Raw genomic sequence first — 24,290 nt, 5'->3', positions numbered from 1 at the left:
ATGAAACTAGCTGGAAATTGTATCGCTCGAATAATGGTGTTGGTCAGCGCGGTGGAAACGGAGGTGGTTACGAGCACATAAAACATAAATTTAATTAACATGTATTTACCGGGTGCGTCACTCTTGGCTTTATGATCGAAAAAGCGGAAGCTGAGTAGGAAAGCTAGTTAGGAAGTGTACTGTTGGATCCGTGCCTGCGAACTGATTTAATGATCCGTTTAACGGGGCATTAAATAGTCGAGGAAAAATATATGATAATTTGCTCACAAAGTAGTAAAGAAACAATTTTAGCTAATGAATCAATTATTGATTGAGGTAGTTGTGAGCAATGACGGGACGATTTTGATTCGTGTCTGTGTTGAACTGCTCACCACTATCGCTCTCGTCGCTGTAGGATTTGATTCGTTTGTGCCACTAACAACAATAAACAGACAATAATCTCGGAGACACTTCCGGTTGCTTTGAACGTAACTTGATACCATATAATATAAATAATGTACTTTATGTGCTTTCCTCCCTATCCGGATACGCTTTTGTGAGTTGCCATTGTTATTGACCAGAGTTGAATAGAAGGTTTTCCCGTTGCGGAATGGGTTTCACTTCACATGCAAAGAAATACGTAAGCTCTGACCCGTGACCATAAAAGCCATTGGGAGCTGCTGCTGATACAAAATGACCTAGTAAAAACATGGGCCCTTTCGTTGAGTTGAAAATATGAATAAATCGTCTCGGTGCTGTGATACAGAACACATGAAATTATTTGGGTATCCTATGAAAAAATAATATGAATACAGATCCTAACTACATTGAAAGATCTGAGAAACTTGTATTATATCTAACGCTCGTATCCGTACTGTATTTATACTCTATTTTCGACTCAAATACTGCGTACTGTTTTTCCCTCAAATGTGCTGTATTTTGCCATTGAAATGTACTGTATTTTCACATGAAAAGGCGGGTGGGTAATGTCATAGACATAACTGGGCATCGTGAATAAAAAAATAGCCCGCTCCAAAAATAATAATAATAATAATAATAATAATAGTAATAATAATAATAATAATAATAATAATAATAATAATAATAATAATAATAATAATAATAATAATAATAATAATAATAATAATAATAATAATAATAATAATAATAATAATAATAATAATAATAATAATAATAATAATAATAATAATAATAATAATAATAATAATAATAATAATAATAATAATAATAATAATAATAATAATAATAATAATAATAATAATATTAATAATAATAATAATAATAATAATAATAATAATAATAATAATAATAATAATAATAATAATGGAAAATGGCTAAATTTTATAAAGAATTTTGAAATAACAAAATTAATTATTCAAAATATCGATTATTCAGCGCGGATTTAAGATAATTTAAATCTGTATTTTTCAGAAGAAATAATATACAGATAAATCTGTATATGTGGAAACCCTGGTTTGCATGGCACATTTCGAAAAGACACCCATATTAGGATAAATATGTGTTCTACATTAATATTTTTTCTTGGTCGCCAAGCAGCCAGTTTCCGTAGTTTTCCGTATAAACATCGTGAATATCTCGAATTGTACTAAACACAACAACAGAATTTTTCCTCCATGCCATCGAAATTATGATCAACAATTTATGATTAAATTTTCAACAGTGTGAGATAAACTTAAATTTCTTAGAAATTAGTTAAGGTTTGGGTACAATGAGGAAAACTCATCACGCCTGCATGCCATTTTCACCCTCGGACGATGGTCGAGAATTTCGACCAGTTCGTCTTGTGCGTTTAACGGAACTGGACGTCGTGTTAAGAACTTTCAACCAGTAGTAGCAAAAACAGACTAACAGTAATCCCTTTCAGCTTTTAAATAGATTCGGGTACTGAATTTTTGATAGTATTCTGGAACTGAATTCTAAAACCGGAATTTCGGGACTAAATTCAGAACTGGGATTCTGATCCATTTGAATTCTGAACTTTTTTTCATGTTCAAAATTTAACATCAATTGCTAATTCCAGATTACAGGTTCCGATTTCAAAACCATGAATCTGGAACTGAACCTTATTTCTGCATTCTTGACTAGGTTTTGGAAATGAATTTAGCTCCTTATTTTATGTTCGGAACTCGAATCCAGAGTTCTGATTCAGGATTTCTGGATTCAAATTTCTGAAATTTCAAATTTCAAATCTCAGCGGGATGGGTATAGCAGGATGGGTAAATCTATGCCTTTCACGCAGCCCACTTGGGAAAAGTTCAGTTCCACGATTCTAGAACTAAATTCATGAATTGAATTTTGAACCTGTCCCAGATTCCGAATTTGGATTTTGAATTCACTTTTAGTTCCTGAAATCTAGAATTTTAACAAAAAGTTCTTAACAGTTGTAAAAATTGGATAAATTCCGCAGTTCGTTTACTTCTTAGAATCATTCAAATATACCCAAAGAAATATGAAAAATTATCTCCACTTAGTGTATGAATCCACAAAAACAAACTGTAACGTTGTTTGATGTATTATATTACGCTCATTTGTTCAGCTTTCTTTTTGTTTTTTGTCCATCAGTGGTTGTAATAGCGGAACCAAAAATATTCAGAAGTGTGAAAAAAACATGTCAGTTATATCTATATTCACGTCCTCAAGACCATTACCATTACCCATCCGCCTTTTTCTTTAATTTAATTAACTCGTTCATTTTATTTGGTTTTATTGGACTAAAAAAATCCTTATAAAAGGAAATAAAAATATTTTTGAGATTACGAGAATTGAATCATCTGATAATTATTTGCTTTGGAATTTGCTCACTTTTGTTAGATAAAATGCGTGCTGCAAAATTTTACTGATTTTTTCAAGGTCAATGTACTGCATTTTCTTGATATACGAGCAATAATTATATCTAACGCTCGTATATTTTTTTGATGAAAAACATTTAGCGTAAAAATAAAAAAAAAAAATCAGCACATCGACTTTGAAAAACATTATATTTTACAGAACACATTTTTCTGGAAATAGTGAATAAAAAACAAAAGCAAATAAAGCATCTCACGAGGAAAACAGATTGAAAAAAGACATTCGATTACAACTATGTAATGAAAACCGCGCAAAATCCACCGCAGTGACGGGACTCGAACCCGTAGCTAGCACTTATTTGGGTAATTCGTTTTGATAATTCAATTATCCTGCATGTCAAACACTCGAAAAAACAGCCTAATTGAACAAAAGAACTGAGCATGTTCAGCTACCCTCGGGCACCACGACGTTCATTTGTAGTCATTTCTCTATAGCAATCACTCCGCCAGTTGTTTCAGCCATCAATTTACATGCAGGCTTAATTGGTAAAACGATTTCCCCGGATATGAGCTAGCTACGGGTTCAAGTCCCATTTATGCGGTAGCCTTTTCGCAGTTTTCATCACACAGTTGTATTCGGATATCATTTTTTAAATCTGTTTGACTCGTTAGGTACTGATGAAATGTACAACTAGTTCAATACGGCGTCACGTCAACGTCACGACGGGTATAGCGTGATGGGTTAGTCGATGGTTTTCACGCAGCCCACCTGGGATCGGTCACCAACCCCGCACATAGGGTCAGAAAGCATTTCTGGCCCGAAGAGGCAAATGACCTTAAGGTTAAAGCCTCTATAATTGAAGCAAATAATTATCAAATTTTTTTTCAGCAAATAATTATCAAATTTTTTTTCAAGATATATCAAGAAACCGAAAGTCGCCATCTTGGAACTCAGCACCACCTCAAACATCGTTTTCTAACATGTACTCATCAAACCCGTTCCAAAAATACCCATATTGTAAGAGTTTTCAAAAAATATCAATAAACCGGAAGTCGCCATCTTGAAATTTAGAATCACCTCAAACATCGTTTTCCAAAATACCCATACAACCCTTTCCGAAAATACCCATATTGTAGTAATTTCCATGGAATGGAAATGAACCGGAAATAATTTTCTTTGTATGCAAAAACCTCTTTTTACGAAGTAGGTTCGTAAAAAAAGTTTACGTTATTTGGGATTTGGTTCGTAAAAAAAGATTACGTTATTTGGGATTTTGTTCGTAAAAAGAGGTAACGTAAAACAGTTTACGTAAACGGAGGTTTGGGTGTGATTTTTTTCCATGCCATCAAAATATGATCAGAAAATTATGAAAAATGTCAGTAGTATAAGATAACTGTTGAAACAAATAACTCAAAATTGAAGTTTTATAAAATATTCGGTATGAACGAGCATTAAGGTGAAATTCAGTGCCAAAATAAGGCGGGAAAAATATCAGCCACACGAATTGATCGAACAGTCACACAAAGCGTATCGTACAAAACCGACACATATAAAACCGAAATATTTTGAATTGTGGAGTGCAGTCAGCATACTACATACTTAGACAAGGGTGTGACAAATATGTTAAGTTATTGAAATTAATGTCATATTAATTCCCAACGTAAATTTAAAAATCCTAGAATGATGAAAATGATAGGTAATGGATTTTTCTATTTATGAATGAATTGGAACATTGCATTTTTTTACTTAAGCGGTCTTGTCCCCTACACAACCCCGTATGTTTTTTTTTTTGCTTTCATGTGTTTCGCCTTATAATTGTACCGTTACAATTATGCAAGTGACGCATTGAAATTTTGCTAAATTCTCACAATTAATCAACTAATACGTGCGAGTATCGATATTCGTATGTGTGGAAAAAGCATGTCAGTTTTATTCGTATTCACGCCATCCAATTAAGGCTCTACCATTACCCTCCCGCCTTTTTGAATTCAATATTTGCTCCCCATTCACTACCGGCAATTTTTTGTTATAGTGATTCTTTTTAAAAATAGGTCGATTAGATTCTTTCATAACAACCTGTGTTAATCCACCTAGTGGTGTAATGATGCCTTTCTCATGTACATATAATATTGTGGTATTCTATTCAAAAATTTTCTCTTCGATTTTTGAAAGAAACCAAGAGATTGTTTATGCATAACATACAGAATAAAACAGTGCTTTGATTGCGTAAGCCATCCGTAAGAAAACGAAATGGGTTCACTATTATATGCACTTCCGGCACCGGAACTCGAGAACCGGTATAATCAAAGTCGGTTCGTACGGCCACCAAGTAACATGACATACAAACTCTACTAGTACGCACTCTAAATTACGATTTAAATGTTTGTTGCATCCGAAAATATTTTAAGCGACGGTGTACAATATTGAACACACTTTACCCTATACTTCCGGAACCGGAAGTCGGATCAGGATGAAATTCAAGAATTCCGTATGGGACCACGAGACCTTTCATTTAAATCTAAGTTTGTGGAAATCGGTCTAACCATCGCTGAGAAAAGTGAGTGAGATCTATTTTCGTATATATGACCACTATTCCCGGTACTTCCGGAACCGGATACCAGGAACCAGGATAGCCGGAATCGGTTTGTTTAGTTGCCTACTGATAATGACTATCGATTTGTGTAATTTTGAGACCAGTTTAGACATTTTTTTACGTTTTTTGTTTCGCCGGTTTAAGTGACGGTGTACAATATTGAACACACTTTACCCTATAATTCCGGAACCGGAAGTCGGATCTGGATGAAATTCAGGTATTCCGTATGGGACCACGAGACCTTTCATTTGAATCCTAGTTTGTCAAAATCGGTTCAGCCATCTCCGAGAAAACCTAGTGAGATTATTTGACACATACACACACAGACATTGCTCAGCTCGATGAACTGAGTAGAATGGTATATGAATGGTATTTTCACTAGTCGGTTTTTCAAGTGATTGCATAACCTTTCTATATGAGAAAGGCAAAAACTTACAAAGTGTATGCACCTTTCTCATTTAGAAAGAGGTGTGTGTGTGTGTGTGAGAGAGAGAGAGAGAAAGAGTGTGTGTGTGTCTGCGTGCGTGTGTGTGTATGTGAGTGTGTCTCGGTGTATGTGTGTGTGTCTGTGTGTATGTGAGAATTAATATCACACATTTTTTTCAAAGATGGCTCAGCCGATTTTCACAAACTCAGATTCAAATGAAAGGTCTTGTAGTTCCATAAACTTCCGGTTCTGGAATTACAATGTGATTCCACAAAATATGGTAAAAATAGTCACTCACTTTCCTCAGAGATGACTGAAACGATATTCACAAACTTAGATGCAAACGAAAAGTATTATGGTGCCATGGTCTGCTATTGAAATACTTTTTTATCCGACTTCTGGTCCCGGATTACAAGTTACTATACGCGAATTCATGAGAAACCGATTTCTTAAACGATTTTTACAAACTAAGACGCAAATAAATGGTAAATTCTTCAAAAAATCCTCGAGAAGTCTATCCGGATCCCAGTTCCGTTTTTACAACGCAGTGAGTGAAAAATGTTCAATTTCATCAGTATTTTTTCACAAGTTATGTGGAAACGAGGTGCAAAGATACGGTGCAACTTCATCTAGATCCGACTACTGCTTCCGAAATTATAGGGCGATGAAAACAAAACTTTCAAACCGTCATACAAAATGACAATACGAATCTTTACGAACGAAGCACACAAGGTGCATTGTTCAATTTTGTATAGCGTGCAGTGTTGCCACAATTAAATCTATATTTGTCAGGAGAAAAATCTGCAAATCTGCCACGGAGATCAAAATCCTGTATTGAAAATTTGTATATGAAAATAATAAGAAATTAAAACGTAACGAAATGGAAAAGTTGTTTAATTTCGTATAATGAGTACGGGGGAACGAAAAATGAACGAAAACTTACAACTTTTTAAAAACAATACCGAATTCATTGGCTGTGATTACAAATGATCATATTGATAATAATAACAATCACAAAACATGTTTGAATATATGCTGCTTGAAAAGTATTACTACCCATTTCACGTTAATTTCTTATACAGGAGCACAGGTTTTCGTTTGGTTTCATTTTCGTTTAATTAACTCATGTGCATGAGAGGTAAACCAACCAGCTTTTATTCAAACAATGTCTTTTCATTTATAATCAACATTTTAATGAAACAGTTTTTTTGCTGAACTTTGTTATATGTTGGTCAAAATTCCTAATCGTCATCACAGATAAGTACGACATTATCAAAGCAGATTTTTCAACTACCTGAACTTGTAGGTCTGATTATTTGATGGCCGCAAAAACTTTTTACGACTGTTACGCAAAATTTTTTTTTCTTTTTTTATTTTTTTTTTAGAACAATTACTTAACAATTTTTAAATTTTTTTTTCATTTTTATTTTTTTAGTTGGTTTGACGTAAAGCCGCCATAATAAAGTTCAATTTTTACAATGACTGAGCGGAAACATATTATTGGAGAAGCCAAATGAATGAAAAACTAATAGAAAAGATGATTTATTGGAAAAAGATACGCTCAGAGACAGGACTCGAACCTGCGTTCTTATGCATTCCGTGCATACGCGCTACCATTTCGCCACTCTGAATACTGTTTTAGTCACTCTAAAACGCCAGTCAGACACAGTAGCACGTACATCGAACATGGTCTACATCGCTTTGCCCTGAAGAAGTAGGGATATTCCTTCGAAACGTCGACCTTTAGCAAAAGTAATATTTTGTAAAGCAACACTTGACCAAAAAGCTATCTTTTTAATAAACTACAACAAAGTAGTCGTACCGTCTTGATAATGATAAATAATGAATAGTGAATACTATGAGAAAGTCATCATTACACCAATAGGACGCTTCAAAAAGGTTTTTCTCTTTGCTGCTACCTTTTAGATTTCGTCTTTGTTTATCCTTGTGTAAACATTCAATATCAGTTGTCCCCCGCTGAGTAACACTGTTGGGTATCCAACGGTGGTCATATCTTCATATTGCTAATATGTCCTCGTAGCAGTTATAAACTATAGAACGCACATGAAGCGCACTTCTTCATTAGTTCTTCTCAACAAAGTAAGCACATCGTTTTGTGCGTCATACCTAAAATTGTTTTTATTCTGTTAGTTGTGAGAAATAATTCTATGACAACTAATTCCACCACAAAAATCCTTCTATTAACCAAGTATTGATCTATAATACAAACCAACCAACCAACCAACCAATATAAGCTGCCACAAAACACAAGGACACCATCATATTTATTCTAACGGCACCCGAACCGGATATCATCGAAATTATTTACCCCTTTCACTAGTTTCGACAAGGATCAAAAGATCGCCCAAGTATTAAACTACCGAATGGAATGTAGGTACTATGCCAGCTTTCGGATTGGCCATCCCACCGGTGTTTTACCTTCCGCTTGAGCGAACGCGCGTGTATCCGGACCGATTCCGGTAAGCACTTTTCTGGCACCTATGTTTGTGATTTTTATTACACCAACGGGGTGTATTAGAGATAATCGGAGATACAACAAGCCCTAAAACAACAAACTACACACAACGAGCGGTCCCATCGAGAGCAAGATCCACCGATAATAATATGGATAACTAATGCTGCTTCATTCACGTGCCTGGCATGTATTCACATCGGTACCCATCCCATCCATTCGCCCGGTTCGTCCTCCTACCGAAAAAAAGGGTGGCCAAGCCCGACAGTACAATGTTTCTCCTTCATCCTTTAATTCTTTCCGGTGCCCACTTCCTTGGGCTGCCATCATAAGAATTGGCAAAATATTTTCACTGACAACGAACGAACTGCACAGCGACAGACCGCACCACACCACCACCTTTCATCCTTTCCGTGCTTGGTTCGCTTCTGGTGCTTCGTATGTGAACCGATGAAGTGCCGGAATGTGTCGACATTTTCAAAAAACGGAAATCGATAGCACTGTGTGCGGTACAATGGAACGTTGTCGATGGAAGGATGTGTACGTATGCATGCATGTATGTATGTATGCCGTCCTTCGCGTCCGTCCGTTCGGTTATCTCAGAATTGAATCATTTTAGGGCCATGCTTGTTGAACGGTGCGTCAAATGTTTAACTTTTCCTGTGCGTTCCTGTCAATTGGTCAATTCACGAACAATGCTGATATTCAGTAATCAGAAATTTCAATCAACATGCGTTTGTCGATATCTCGAATCTAAATTTCGAAAACTTTTTTCCTCTGCTCAACACACCGTCCTTAGAAAAATAAAATGTCCACTTCCCATTCCAAGAACTGCTATAGTCTGCGGGTAGCTTGGAATGGAGCGGAAACTTCGGCTCCTAAATCATGTGAATTGGATTGGATTAATACTGGCCGCCGCTTCTCGCAACTCGGTGCCAGACCAACCCTTTATGGATCCGGCTACAACTGCCACAGCCACCCACTGCCATTCGATCATCCTTTTGAATAGTCGAAGAAACCCCCGGACTGAAACCGAGAGAAAATAAAATCTGTAGCGAAAGCATGAAATAAGCCCACGGGGAATTGGATTCGAACAGCTTCCGACTCCTTTTCGCAACTAGTCAAAACCGGGATCCAGGAGCCGCCGCATCGGTATTATGTCCTTTTGGGACTTTTTGCCAAACCTTTGAGCACGGTGCCGGTTGGGCATGTGATTTCCGTTTCCTGCTCGGTTTGCTTGTCATTCGGCCCGGTTCAGGCAGGTCACAGGCAGCGCGGATGTTGTGTTCACAGCGAACTTGAGCAACGGAATGTTTCTCCCCGGGGTGATTCGGTTGCTGTGGATTAGTTGGAGTTTGCTAGAAACTAGATAAAACTTTTTCATTCATTCAAATGAGCGGAGTTCCACTGTCAGGCAACTTTCATCCGGAGCGCGGTTTTCTTCCAAGCTATCCTACATAGTCAAAGAATATACAATCAAGTTCAGTAGTTATCGACTACCACCCAAGTTAGGTTCGTCACAGTGATAAACGCATACGATTTTAGTTTTGTGAAAATTCATCACATCCAGAGTAGTTCAATTGACAGAACGATTTCCTTCATCTCAGGGATATTGTTATCATGCGTATTCTTTCTTTGGTTTCTCTTTTACATCAGTCATTTATCGGGCTATGTTTCACTGAGTAGTAAACTGGAATCGATCTTGTCTCAGTCACAAGAAAAATAGTTTAGTCGAAACTTCTCACAACACATCGATTAATTGCTAATGTTTAAAACTTTCAAATGTTTTAGTTGAACATGAGCAACTCCAGAAATTATCAACAGAAATAGTTTAAAAATCTTAATTAAACTTTGTACAACTCTTCAGCATGGCAAATCGTTTGTTCTTCGTGGGTGGAAAAAATAAATTGATTCAAGACTGGTGTTTGCAAAGGGTGAATGTACTAAACCATAATTGGAATTAACAAAAAAGTTGTAGGAATTCGATTGAGTACTAAAGAACTGGACCTGTACCCGACCGAAAATGAAAATAAAACCCGATCCGAACCCGGGAATAAACGCTCTTCCAACCCCGAACCTGATCCGTGCCCGCTAAAAAATAAAAATTTTTACTCCTACTCGACCCGAGCCCGAAAAAACATTGGTAGTATGGTTTGGTTTGAATTCAACTTCCGGTTCCGGAATTACAGGATGATATGCACCTAAAAAGTAAAACTAAAGTCGCTCAATTTTCATGAAGATTGTTGGACCGATTTTACTAAAGATCAAATGAGAGGTCGTAAGCTCGCATATAAAATTACTGAATTTTAAAAGGATTTTATGTTCGGCTCCGGAATAACAGCCTGATATGCACCAAAAATATGAAACTAATGTCAGGCAAATTTTGAAAAAGATACTGAACCGATTTTCACACACATACTAGAAATAATAGAAATAGAAGCTACTACCCGATGAGATGCACATAACTAAATCAGAACACAAGTATATCAACAGTTGATATGTATAACAATTTGTGTTATTTTGAGATATTTAACAAATAAAAACAGTTGAAAGTTAAAACTTATGATAAAAATATGTATACTAACAAAATCAGTTATGATGTTTTATTTTAATTTGCAAGACTCATAACAACGTTCATTATTAGAAAAAATGAGTTCTTCCGATGCTTCATATCGAACAATAATGATCAGAACTTCAAAATACTAAAGGAAGAAATCAGATCACTAAATAAATTATTCATATAATAAAAAAAAAACATTCAACAATTTTGGATTGAAACGATGCTAAAAGTTGGCTGTGGTAGAGTTTTTCTATGTTATGTTAAATTTGCTATCTAGTTTATTACAGCTATTGTTATAAATTCCTGCTTTCGGACTTCTGTAGTTATATCAAATTCAATAATAGTTGTGATACAAACGTTTCAAAATCTGTTACGATTTTGTTACCGCTAGAGTCTTTTTTGTTATGATTTTTGTTATTTTAACAGCTTACCAGCCAGAAATATTTCAAAATTTGTACTCCAGTTGTTATAATTCTGTTATTCCCATCTGATCAGGTATAGCCCCAAATAAGGTTTCTGAATTTCATCCAGTTCCAGAATTACAGGATGATGAGTGTTAAAATTGAAAAAAATTCACTGACTTTTCCCGAAGATAGCTCAACTGATTTACATCGTCCTAGATTCAGCTGAAAGGTCTTCAGATTTCATGAGATTATCCCGATTTTTTGAAAATGTCAATTTCAAGAGTATTGGCTTCCTCTATAGAAATGTGATAGAATTGTTGAAAAAACTTACTTTAGAACGGAGCCACAGAGACCTAGAGTGTTAGTGTGCCGCTCAATTTTCTCACAGATGGTTGCACCAATTCCAACAAACTTGTTACTTCTGATTCTGAAGATATAATGGTATATGTGACGTAAGCGACAAAACGCATTGTTTTATTGGGAGCGGGTCATTTCGCCGAAAGTCGTTTCGCCGCATTAGATATATTTTAGATATTTCTTTCATTTTCACTTAATAAACGGAAAATACCACATACATTTGCCTGGTAGATACACCTATGCAATTGATTTGATGCTTAGTAGCTAATAGTCAACAAGTTTTCTTGGGAACTCCGTTCTGAGGTTCATGAATCAATCTTTATTATTCAAGAGTACAAGAATCAATCTTTATTCAAGAAGTACAACTGTAGGTCAACAAAACGGGCGTTAACGCCCTTTCATTTGTCTTCATTTAAAATCAATTCTAATTACGATTTTAAGACGTTGTCAGGATTCGGCGAAATGACCCTTTCGGCGAAATGTCATTCGGCGAAATAACCCTTCCGGCGAAATGACTTTCGACGAAATGACCCTGATCCGTTTTATTAACCGCAGAGACGGCTGAGGTGATTTTAACAAGTCTAGGCTTGTTTGGAAGCTTCTATTGAATTTGGGATGAAATTTTAAATACAAATGGATATCACTTCCTGTTCTAAGCGTATAAGCGACGTAACCGACTAACGGCAAATATTTCGACGGCTGTTTTTTCTCGAAAACTCGACTCAACGAATTTCTAATTTTGGAAAGCTAACAGTTTCAATTGAATTCGGAAGGTTTAAGGCGAACATTTCCGATTCAAGAGATGTATTGCAATTCAATGTAATGTCTTGATTGTAGACCTGAGCTCCACACTAAAAAAAAAATTTGAAAAATACATATGACCTAAAACAAAGCATGCTGTATTTTTAAAAGTGGAGATTCGATATCACAATGAATAACATTTATATGTCAGCTTTCTGTCTGCTTTGATGTCAAATCTAGTTAAATGAAATTGCTGACATGAAATATTTTTACGCGTTTTGGGATGTAAATTCAGATCACTTCCGACGCTCTTTTTATGTGCATCTATCGGGACGTAAGTTTACATGATTTTTTCGTACTGTGTATACACTTAAAAAAATTTACATGCACATAAAAGTAGCGTCGCGATTCACTTACATTCACAATTCAAAGCATGTAAAGATAAGTCATATCATTAACTTCACAGTCCATTTAGCTGAAGCTTACATCGATACAGACGCAAAATTTATTTTTACATGTTAATAGATGTAATATTGCGTCATCAACGAAGAAATTAAGGGAATGCTTGAGTTTATGTCAAGCGTAAATTTCATTTTTGCTAAGAGTGTAGACCTAAACTGAAATCTAAATCTGAATTCAAAACCTTGATTGACTGGGTTTTTGCACAGAAATCAGGTGCAGAGTTTAGTTCTAGATTTAGGTTCCAAAATCGAGGCTTTGAGTTCTGAAACTGAAACTCAATTTTGAAACTGAAATCTTAATCAGGCTCCAGAATATTTTCCGGATTTAAAATTCAGAATCAACATTTATTTTCAAAATTTATCACCATTTGCACATTCAATATCCAGTATTTTAAAGTTGGACCTGAATTCAGGAACTGAGTTTCGAACCAGAATTCAGGTTCAGTACAAAATCTAAATCAATAATTCAGTTCCAGTTCCAGTTTTTCAATATTTAGTTCCATAATCCAGGTTTCAAAATAAATTTCGGTTCCAGAATACGATTCTGTTTAAGAATCTGGGTTCAAAGTTAAGGTTCAGAATTAAGTAAGCAGTATGAAGCTTTTGAATTTCGTTCCAGCTCCAGCATCTAAGCATTGATTTCAGGTTCAAATTCTGGGAATTGAATTCTGAACCGGATTCTGGAACCGTATTCTGGCACTTGTTTCTGTATCTGAATTTAGTATTTGAATTGTGTAACTAAAATTTAGGTTCATATCAGAGCTTTGTTTCAAAGTTTCGGTCCAGATCTCCAATTCCGAGTTGATTTCAAAAATCCTGACCCAGTGTATATTTCTAGGATTTCGGTTCACACAATTCAGTTCCGAACACCAAGTGCAGAAAATTGAAACTGGAGCTGAATTCATGACCTTGATTCAAGCCACAACATTAAAGTTCAGACCTAAATACAGGTAAAAAACTAGCCTTCTTTCTAGAATTCAAGTCCGGAATCCGAATCTTAAATATTAAAATTGAATATTTAAGATTCTGATTCCGGACTTTAATTCTAGAAAGACTAAATTCTTTACCTGAATTCGGGTCTGAGCTTGAATGTTGTTCCTTGAATCAATAATAAACCACACTGTAGTGTAAAAATGCTTTTCTCATAAACGTTTATAAGAGAAATCGATGTGACTGAATAATGATACCTATAATCGAAGGGAGTTTGTTTGGCCACCAATTTGCAAGATCTATATTTTTTTTTAATTTGAAAACCAGTTTATATATTTCGTCGATATTTAGCAACACCAAATAAAGGATGAATTGAAATTTTGAATACTTATTACCGAAAGTTAGAATCGAATGAAATTATTCGCTAATACCATAGACCTTTTCATTTAGATCTAGGTTTGCGAAAATTGGCTCAATACGTTTTCACCACACCTTCCAGTGCATTCAATACCGGATATTAAGGATCAGTAGTGTCGAGGTGAGTTTGGTTGTTCATCAACTTCAAAAATTAAAAACTCGTATTTTGAAGACTCTTTACATTTTTAATGATACTTCGTCTGTGAGCGTTTAAAATTTTTAACACTTATCATACCACATGTCCAGAACCGGAGTTTTGATCCGAGCAAAAATGAATCTTATAGGTACGCAAGTTATTACTAGCAATTGAAAAAAGTATTCATTTTTTTATTTCTGTTTTTGTCGAAGAATAAATATTTCAGCTTCGATATTCCACTAAGACAAGACCTGACATCTGGGGGGCCTGCTTTTGTTCCAAAATGGACCAGTTTCTGATTGGCTGATTTTGATGTTACCACCTGCACATTGTGAAAAAAAAAACTTTTGCAGGGTACGCGAGCAATGATGCCAAGTATAAAGAAAATCAGAAAAAAAATTTATTTAAATGTATAATTTTAGCTCACCAATGAAAATGAAAATTTCCGGAGAATGTTTCACTCTCATTGGTAATAAATAGTGGCAGAACTGTGTAATAAAAATAAGCATCAAGCCGTTTTTCTTTTTAGTGAATTAAAGTGTAACCAAAAAAGATTTGTTAAATTAGTGTAAACTCGAAAGTGTGTTTAGTTTTACGAGAAGAATAAACTGTTGTGTTCCACACTGTGGTCGCATTAAGCATTTCTATCCAAACCTGACTTTTTCGGGTTTCCAAAAGATCCGGTAATACGTCAACAATGGCTTCGATTTTTCGTTCAACATGAGATATTTCGTGTTTTGTCATCAAAGCTCAATTAATTGTTTTTAAGCATTAATATATAATAAAGAAATGCATTCACCAAAACACGTTTTATGTTTATTTCAAATTAAAAACCTAAAGTTCAAAAATTGAAATGCAATATTTTTTTCCTAGCATAGTTATTAAACAAATCTGTAAATATGGCTACACTGTAGCCGATACATTGGTATTTATTCCACAGGGCGAAAATGACGAGAAGGATGATTCGGAAGGAAGAATAAGAAGCCAGTTGTCAGGTCTTGTCTTAGATATTCCATAACTACGATCCCATTTATACTAACAATCCTTCCAGATCCGGCCATACTCTTCAACATTTAACTCAATTCTCAAAGAGTATCACTTTTCTTTAGGTATCCAATTACGGTGGCAACCCACATTAAATATCATAAATATATCACAGCAACAGGTCAAGTAAATGCTGAAATACTTCAGCAAATCAAAATTGAGAAAATTGAGAAAAAGAACCCATCCTGTTCTGTTGGCTCGGGATATTTTCGCTGTTGCTTTCAGTTCGTTTATCTTGTCACTCATCTCGTTCTTTGAATCGCGGAAACTTCTACCTACATCCGCGTCCCGAGCCCTAATTTCACCCGTTGTCACATTGATTCGTTATTTTCCCGTTCGACTAGCAGGACCGGGGGCCGGTTATAAAGTCGTTTCAATAAGACGGGAAAAGCAAAAGCAATACGAGGAAATGATGCGAGGTTACCGAGCTGGAAAATTGGTCTGAGTTTGACAGGGGTCACTGAGTTGAGCACACTGCCACAGAAACACACACACAACCATAGCCACAAATGCAAAGAGACAATCATTGATCCGGGCAACAACAGGTCGATCAGTTTTCGGAAGTGTCAAACAGCTATCGAATGGTAACGATGGAGGTGGCGAGAACGACGAAGACGACGACGACGGTGGCGGCGGCGACGCAACACGGTAGAAATGATGGGCTAATTTTGCAGCAAATGGTGTGTCACCATTCTTACGCTAGAACAGATACGATTCTTCGAAGGTGGATTTGTTTCGATCCATTGCTTGGGTTTGATTGGTGGATTTTGATTCTGTTGAAAGTGGTTTGAATGTATTTGATGGGGCGGGTGGAATGTTAACCCGAATGTAACTTTGCGCTAATTACTGAATAGTCAACGGGTAAGGAATAATTTATCAATTTTTTCAAATTTTGTTCGCCTGGAGAAGGGTTTAGCCTGAGTTTCGGCTGGAGCGTTCGAAGGATAAAGTTCACGAAGCTTATCTCTCCTAGTTCTTACTTGATTCGAAACATGTGTTTAAGTTGAAAAGTATTGAGTTTTGTTTGTCACTCCGTCATAAGTATACATAAGCTTGAATAAAATTGACAGCTTGACTTCGATTCGGCGGATCACTACCTAAATGGCTACAGTCTTATCTAATTAGTCGTGAAATGTCAGTAAAAAATTACAACACTTTTCGCACTCTGCTCTGGAGTCCCTCAAGGCAGTCGCTTAGGACCATTTATATGTTTACTCTACCTTAATGATCTCAACTTTTTTTTTTAAATTATATTACCTAGTGAGAAAAATGGAAGACACTATATTTTTGCAGTCAAAGTGTTCAGCCCTGTCCTTTACTCTCAAACACTCACTAATTAATTATGTAAGATTAAAACATCTCACATGAACTGCTAAAACGTGTCTTCCGTGAAGGATTTAGGATTTATTCTCAATACTAAACTGGACTTCAAAATTCACATCGATTAAAGCTTGCTTCATTTAGAATTGGAACAAACTTTTGCTCATATTGTGGCGCTCCTGGTGGACGGATTTGGAAGCTCTTGGCGCCCACGTGTCGGGAATTTTGTCAGCTTCACGTATGATTTTTGACATTCCGAAAATCGACTGTACTTTGTAAACAATCAACATGGAAGCCGAAAGAAGGAAAAAAAAATGTGCACAGTTATTTGGAAAATCCATTGTGGTCTGCATCTAGGCTAGCTAAACAGCTGAAATTGCCCAGAAATACCGTATGGCGCGTTATCAAACGGTATAAGAAAACATTGACGACGATTCGGAAGCCTCAAGCCGATCGTCGGAGTCAAACTGACGACCGGAAATTGCGTGGTAAGATTTTGAAGACGATTAAGAGGAATCCTAATCTGTCGGACCGTGATTTGGCCAGAAAATTCGGTGCTGCCCATCGTACCGTGAGGAGAACTCGACTCCGGGAAGAAATCAAGTCATATCGAGCTAGCAAACAGCCAAATCGGACCATGAAACAGAATAGTGTGGTCAAAATTCGTGCTCGGAAACTATATGACCAGGTGCTGACCAAGTTCAACGGGTGTCTTCTGATGGACGATGAAACCTGTGTCAAGGCTGACTTCGGTCAAATCCCAGGTCAAAAATTTTACTTGGCAACGGCTCGGGGGGATGTTCCAGCCAAATGTAAATTTGTTTTTGCCGACAAATTTGCAAAAAAAATTTATGATTTGACCGGGCATTTGCAGCTGCGGCAAAAAAAACGAAAGTTTTCGTTACAAATAAGACAATTACATCGGAACTATACCAAAAAGAGTGTCTCCAAAAACGAATTTTGCCGTTCATTCGATCCCACGACCATCCTGTAATGTTTTGGCCAGATTTGGCAAGCTGTCATTACAGCAAAGCCGTTTAAGAATGGTATGCAGAGAAAGTGGTCCAGTTTGTTCCGAAAAACCTTAACCCACTCAACTGCCCCCAGTTCCGCCCTATTGATAAATACTGGACAATCATGAAGAGGAGACTCAAGGCAAAGGGAAACGTTGTCAAAGACATCCATCAGATGACGACCTGGTGGAATAAGATAGCTAAAACGATGGACGAAGAAGGTGTGCGCCGCCTACTGAGCCGTGTTACAGGAAAAATTCGAGAATTCCTTTAAAACCGTGACGAATAATTTTATCCGTATTTTTTCTTAAAAGTATGAAGAAAACGCTACATTTGTATAAAAAAAGATCTTGAATACAATAATAAATAACTGAAATACAGGCAATTGTCTTTGTTCCAATTCTATTTGAAGCAAGCTTTATGTGATTTCTAAGGCCTCCAAGTTTTCAGGTTTTGTGTATCGCGTTACCAAAAGCTTCGGTCATGTAGACTGCCTCAAGGCTTTATATTGTGCTTTAGACCGCTCGACACCTGAATATGCAGCTACTGTCTGGTCACCTTACTATCAAATTGACATCGATCGCATCGAAACCATTCAGCACAAATTCGTCAGATTCGCTTTGCGCAATCTGTCTTGGAGGGATCCAGTTAATCTTCTTAGTTACAAAGATCGCTATAGACGTGGATCTGTTATCTGTTCGCAGAAATGTCTCAAAAACTGTTTTTATTTCTGATTTATTACAATCACGTCCCGAGCTTCGCAAGATGATTAATCTCGACATTCATTACTCTCATCGCTTCTTGAGATTGCTTATTGCAACAACAAATTACGGTTATAATGAACCCTTTTCTAGCATGTGCCAAACATACAAAAAACTGCTCCAATGCCTTCGATGTCCATCTATCTCGTAATGCAATAAAACGATTGCCACTAACTCACTTGTCAGATTAGCCTTAGAATTAGTGTAAGCTTGTAAGTGAAATGGATTATTCGATGTATTAATAACAAAATTTAATGAATTAACTCGATTGATAAGGGGGTGTCACATGTCACACTACATGTCAAACCAGGTATCAATAGGTAGGTGAGTTGATCGAATTTTCTTGGGTCATGACAGGATATCAACACGTACCATGGAACTGTTTGTCTGTTTCAAATGTTTTTTTTTGTAAATTTAAGTAAATATTAACGTTCTTTTAATGTAATATAAAAAAATGTTTCGTACTTTGTAATATTGAACGCGTCATTGGTGAATTAACGACAAAATATGTGGTAGTATGCAGGAATTTATTTATAAATTTATTAATGTTAATTTCAAATTCATCGTTCCATATTGAACTTCATTCGGATCCAATTTCTGGTTCTGGAGTTACAGGGTAATATGTACCAAAAAATCTGTTTTTATCCACCTAGTGTTTTAATAATTCCCTTCTCATGTGACATGAATTCTCAGTAATATTCAGCAATTCATTAAAGGACCGTAATCCCTTCAATTTGATTCTAAATTTGAAAAAATCGAATTAGCCATAGCGAGGAAAGATGAGTTAGTTTCATTCTGGAGTTTTTGACTTTCGGTTTCGGATACCGGGAACTGGTATAGTCGATGTGAATTTGTGTGGTCTTTAACGTACAAGACCTGTAAACTAGAAGAATTAATTTACTATTTCTTGAAAAATTAGATCATATTTACATCTTATTCCACGGAAGCACATTTTTTAATTTGCAGTTTTTTCACTCATCACCTTGTAACTCCGGGACCGCAAGTCAGATACATACCAAATTAAAAAAAATCTATGGATCAATTGTACTTTTCAATTGATCCTAAGTTTGTTAGATTCTCGTAGAAAGAAGACTGCATATTTTCCAATCTCTCTCTCTCTCTCTCTCTCTCTCTCTCTGAAAAAACATCAGACAACTAAATCAGAATTTTTCGATTATGAGTGGAGCCCTTGACTTGGTCTGAATACGCCCTAGATCTATAAATTTTATTTTATTGAAGAATGATTTTTTGAAAAAAAAAACGCTTAGAGGCAGGACTCAACCCTGCGTTCTTATGCAGTCTGCGCATACACGCTTACCATTTCTGCCACCATGAGTTGTGGTAGACACAGTTTCACAACAGCACCGAGTTGGTAAGCGTACATCGAACAATGATCTAAATCCTAGCCGCCTCACGATCGGTATCCTAATCCAAACATCTTCTTTGTTCATCAGACAACAAACATTCGCCTTCTCGCTCTGTACCTATTTTCCACTCAAGCACTGAGTAGAAGAGTATATTTATAATTATATTATTTATAATATATTTTGTGAGATTCTCATTTATTTCGACTCTTCAATATAGGTGAGTTTAAAATTAAGCTTAATCCGCCATTGAAGTGGTGAAACAAAGTAAGTAAAACATTTTAAAAGCCGCCTCAAAACTATTTCCATATTATATTCTGGACGGACAACTACACTTTGGCTGTTCGGTTTTCCGAATCTCAATCCCACAGACATTTTACCATGGTTTGCGATTTTTTCTTGAAACTCGATATTTTAGATTTTTAGATATTTAGAGGCGAATTTTACATCCACTGACTCCGAAAGCGTTAGTTTAATCTGATGATGTAAGTTTGTGAAAATTTGTCAAGGAATTTTTTATGTTCTATAAAGCGTCTGAGAATTCTCCGAGTCGTAATAATCACTTTACATAACGTAGAAACCATGCTTCACTTATTAAACGGAGGAGCTACTCGGCTAATCGCATTCTTTCGAAGATGTCACGAACTGGTGATCAAATCAGTAGTTCGCTTTTTACTATCGACTTCACTTGTTTTTCGAGTACACAACCACATTTAACGCATTTTAACTCTAGGCAACCAGTTGCCGTGAGCAAAAAGCATCTTTTTCTGACATCGGCATGAGAGTGTAAAACTCAAACAATAAGTTCCGCAATGCCTATATTGTTAATTCTATTTTGAAAATTTTGCTGAATTTCGGAAACCAATCCCACAATAATCACCATTCAAGCTTGTAGTTCTAACGATGATATGTTTATGTTTACGGTCAAAACACCAATAAGCATTGTTCATCGTAAAATACCGGATTAGCAACATCTTCGATTGAACGTTGGTTGTTTCAACTATATTCTAAATTGAATTAGGCAAGCGGACGGCTCAGAGGGAGCTTTTCCTGTAAACGGTTTTTTTTGTTGCTTCATTTCGAACGTGGAATAACTTCATTATTTTAAGTAATTGTAATTTTTATTAAAGTAGTTTTGTGTATAACTATCGAGTTGTTCCTGAGATACGATTCAATATGTTATTTTCGCAGAGGCAGAGGCTTTCATTTCAGAGCCTCAGAAGGTGATCGTAGAACGAGTTATTATTTTTTCTTGAGTTTTCATGGAAAACGCCGCTTTTTTAACGGTGCCATATAAAATTTGAATACACTTTAATTTGAAAGAAAATCGGTCAAGCTGTTTTGTAATTGTGAACATCAGTTTGGAAAACATGGTCCACTTTGAACAACCATATCTCAGGTGTTCCGCATAAAATTTACACTTTACCATTTTTTAATAATAGTAACTAAAAAAAATTGAAGATTAGCCAATCCACCGTATTTATCTAATCCACGCTCGAAATGAAAACGAAAATCCCCATTTTTACTGTAGAACCTCCCCTTAATACTTGAATTGAATAAAAAAAAAGCAAATTGTCTATTGTAGGCGCACGTATCCCGTTCGTGTAGTTTCGTTAGCCGCTCTGAACTGACGGAGAACAATTACTACCTTCTCGGATGCTAAAAATTCACCTGACGTGTGGCATCCGATGGATCTATTACAACCCAGAATCGATCTCCTTGTTTGTTGTCGTAGAAAGCGACAGAAACTAAATCTCCTGGCTTGACTGCAGACCGAAAACAAAAAAATCTGAGTCGATGACTGAACGGCTCCGTGAGCTGTAAAGTTCCTGAGAGGGCTTTTCATTTTTTTATGCTGTTAATGGGAGATGCTGATCAAGATTATCCAGAAATATCGAAAGACCAGAAGTTGCCATCAGAATTTTCTAAAAGAATTTATGAACGCCTTCTTATCACATCCGTTCCTGAAATACCCATATTGTGAAGGTTTTCAAGGAATATAGAATTTTCGGAATTGACCATCTTGTTGCATGAAAACACTCCGAACATCACTTTTGGCTTCTACTCAACAAATCCGATCCGAAATAGTCAAATTGTAAAGGTTTGCAAGGACCGGAAGTCGCCATCTTGGATTTCGCATCGAGCCCCATAAATTATTTTCCGGAACCTATTCATCAAATCCGTTCCGAAAATACTCATATTGTAAGAGCTTTTAAGGAATTTTGATAGACCTGAAGTTGCCATATTGGATCTTGGAACAACCCTAAACATTGTATGACGGCTCCTACTCATCAAATCCATTTCGAAAATTTCCAAATTAGTTCAAATTAGTTTTTACATCATTCAATGAAAAAATAAATAAGTAAAATATATAAGTAAATTCCAAATAACGGAAACTTTTTCAACAAAATAGGTTCCAAATAACGCAAACTTTTTAAAGAAATAATTCGATTTACGAGCCCCACTTTAATTGGTAAATTGAGGTTTAGATGTACCACGGCAAAAATGAGTTATCATTACACCTTATAACATTTAGGTCAGCTGAGGTATAACCTTCAGACGCTCACAAACGAATAGAAGTATTTGTTTTACTGATAGAACTAAGATAATAAAACAAACAATTGCTTAACCCGATTCCCATTGCAACATTTTTCATAACACTACAAGGATAAGCCCTATGGAGTTGTTCGAACTGCAGACGTAAGACTACACAACTATTATCAAAACAGTTGGCATAAGAACGCAGGTTCGAGTCCTGTCTCGGAGCGTATCTTTTTCCAAAAAAGCGTTCTCTGAGCGTATCTTTTTCTGTTAAGCTTTTCATTCATTTGACTTCTCCAATATATGTTTCAACTAAGTCATTGCAAAACTGGTAATTTTTTTTTGGAATATTTTGGTTGAAGTTTTCTATGTATAAATTATACGAACTTATTTGTATCTATGCGAAATGTTTTTTTTTAAATAAATAAATCTTTGAAATTTTGAGATTGATGATTAAAGGAGCTGATCACGATCATTCAGCACTCCATGATCGATGTCCTCCTGCATGTTTCTCGAACCTTTTCTGTTTATATACGAACACACATTGAAGAGCGCATTTCCAGTTATGGCCGTGAGCTTATGTATATGAAACTATGGTCTCTTTTAGGGGAAACCATAATAGTGGATAGGAAAACAGGAAAAATAGACATTGATTGTAATTAATGGATTTTTCGACATCTAATTATTCAAAATATATATTTTTATTTACTCGAATGGATGCGTAGAAATATTTCCAAGAAGTAAGTGAAACGCAATCAAAAATATATTTAAAATTAGTTAGGCTGTAGGTGTTTAAAACCTGATAAGCTTTTTGAACGGTTTTATTTTCCCTATTTTTAATTCGCTGTAGAGAAAACAAAGACATAGTCCTGCGTCAAAATAATTGTCAAGAGAATACGCGCAGCTCTTAGAAATCTTGATTTGGCTTATGTAAACTCTAAAATCATAAACAAACAAACCACAATACATAACCAAGATGATTTGTAACTAATTTTCATATCGAAATGCAAGAAGGTGAACAACAATTAAAAAAACATTTAAACGTACCGTCAATGCAGACGAACACTTTTTTATATTCCGATTCTTCCGCAAACTTCAAATCACATTGAAATCGATTTTGACGTACCTGAAAAGAGAAAAAAAACTCATTTTAGTCAATTGCAAAACACCAATCCAGAAAGAGTTACAAGGTTCATTAATCAACTTCGCAATTAAATGACAGTTGCTAACAGGAGCATCTCGTAATCGAAATGGAATCGGCCTGGGCCTCATACCGAACGGAAATGTCTCACCTTCGGTTGGCAAATCGAACCGTTTTCCTAATCGAAACAACACTAAATCACGCGTGACCACCAGGACCATATTCGGCCGACCCGCACCCGAACATGAACTGTCAAGTAAACCAAACACGGCGGAGATACACTTTCACCGGGTGGGTGTCGACGGTAGACTGTCGCCACGCACCGTCAACAACAGAAACCACCCAAAACACTGACTGTCCCGTCGATTGGTTCCTGCTGGACTGGGAGACGAATGCGACGAAACCAATCAAAGTCAATTCTGCGAAACCTTAGCCCGTTGGTTGAGTCGGGGGCTTGGAAGCGACTTTCAATTTCATTACCATCGCAATCGGTCACTGACAAATGGGTTGCTACGCTACGACGCGACACGATCAACGTTTTGTGACGGTGAGGCCAACGACGCCCATCGTCGCCGCCGGTTGTTTGGGACGTTTCGTTGTTGGTTTCGAGTCCCATTCGAGCATCGGTTGACCGTCTAGTGTTATTATTTGCACGGTCAAATTGGACGCTGTTCGCCGTAAGCTTGAAGTTGGCCAGACAAGAGGAAGAGGGAGTGAAAAAGTGCTTTGTTCCTTACCAGGAACCGTGTGTTCTGCTGTCGAACGTTACGAATGTGGTTTTTATGAAATGTTGCTATTA

General features: G+C 36.2%; 1 protein-coding gene across 4 annotated transcripts in view; it reads right to left on the bottom strand.

Moving 5' to 3' along the window:
- The window catches only part of LOC131432595 (furin-like protease 2), a 967,327-nt gene that overhangs the window by 627,528 nt on the left and 315,509 nt on the right, over positions 1-24,290 (bottom strand). Inside the window, exon 1 of one of the 4 annotated variants that reach the window (XM_058598957.1) lies at positions 23,398-23,476. The exons of the other annotated variants lie outside the window; for them this stretch is intronic. The gene's annotated coding sequence lies outside the window, so the exon portion shown is untranslated. Of the gene's footprint in view, positions 1-23,397; positions 23,477-24,290 lie in introns of those variants that run through there. 4 annotated transcript variants of the gene reach the window in all.

Source organism: Malaya genurostris, chromosome 2 (assembly GCF_030247185.1).
Source record: "Malaya genurostris strain Urasoe2022 chromosome 2, Malgen_1.1, whole genome shotgun sequence".
NCBI lineage: Eukaryota > Metazoa > Arthropoda > Insecta > Diptera > Culicidae > Malaya > Malaya genurostris.
The sequence above is the reverse complement of the archived record's forward strand: the minus strand, read 5'-3'. Positions and strand labels throughout refer to the sequence as shown.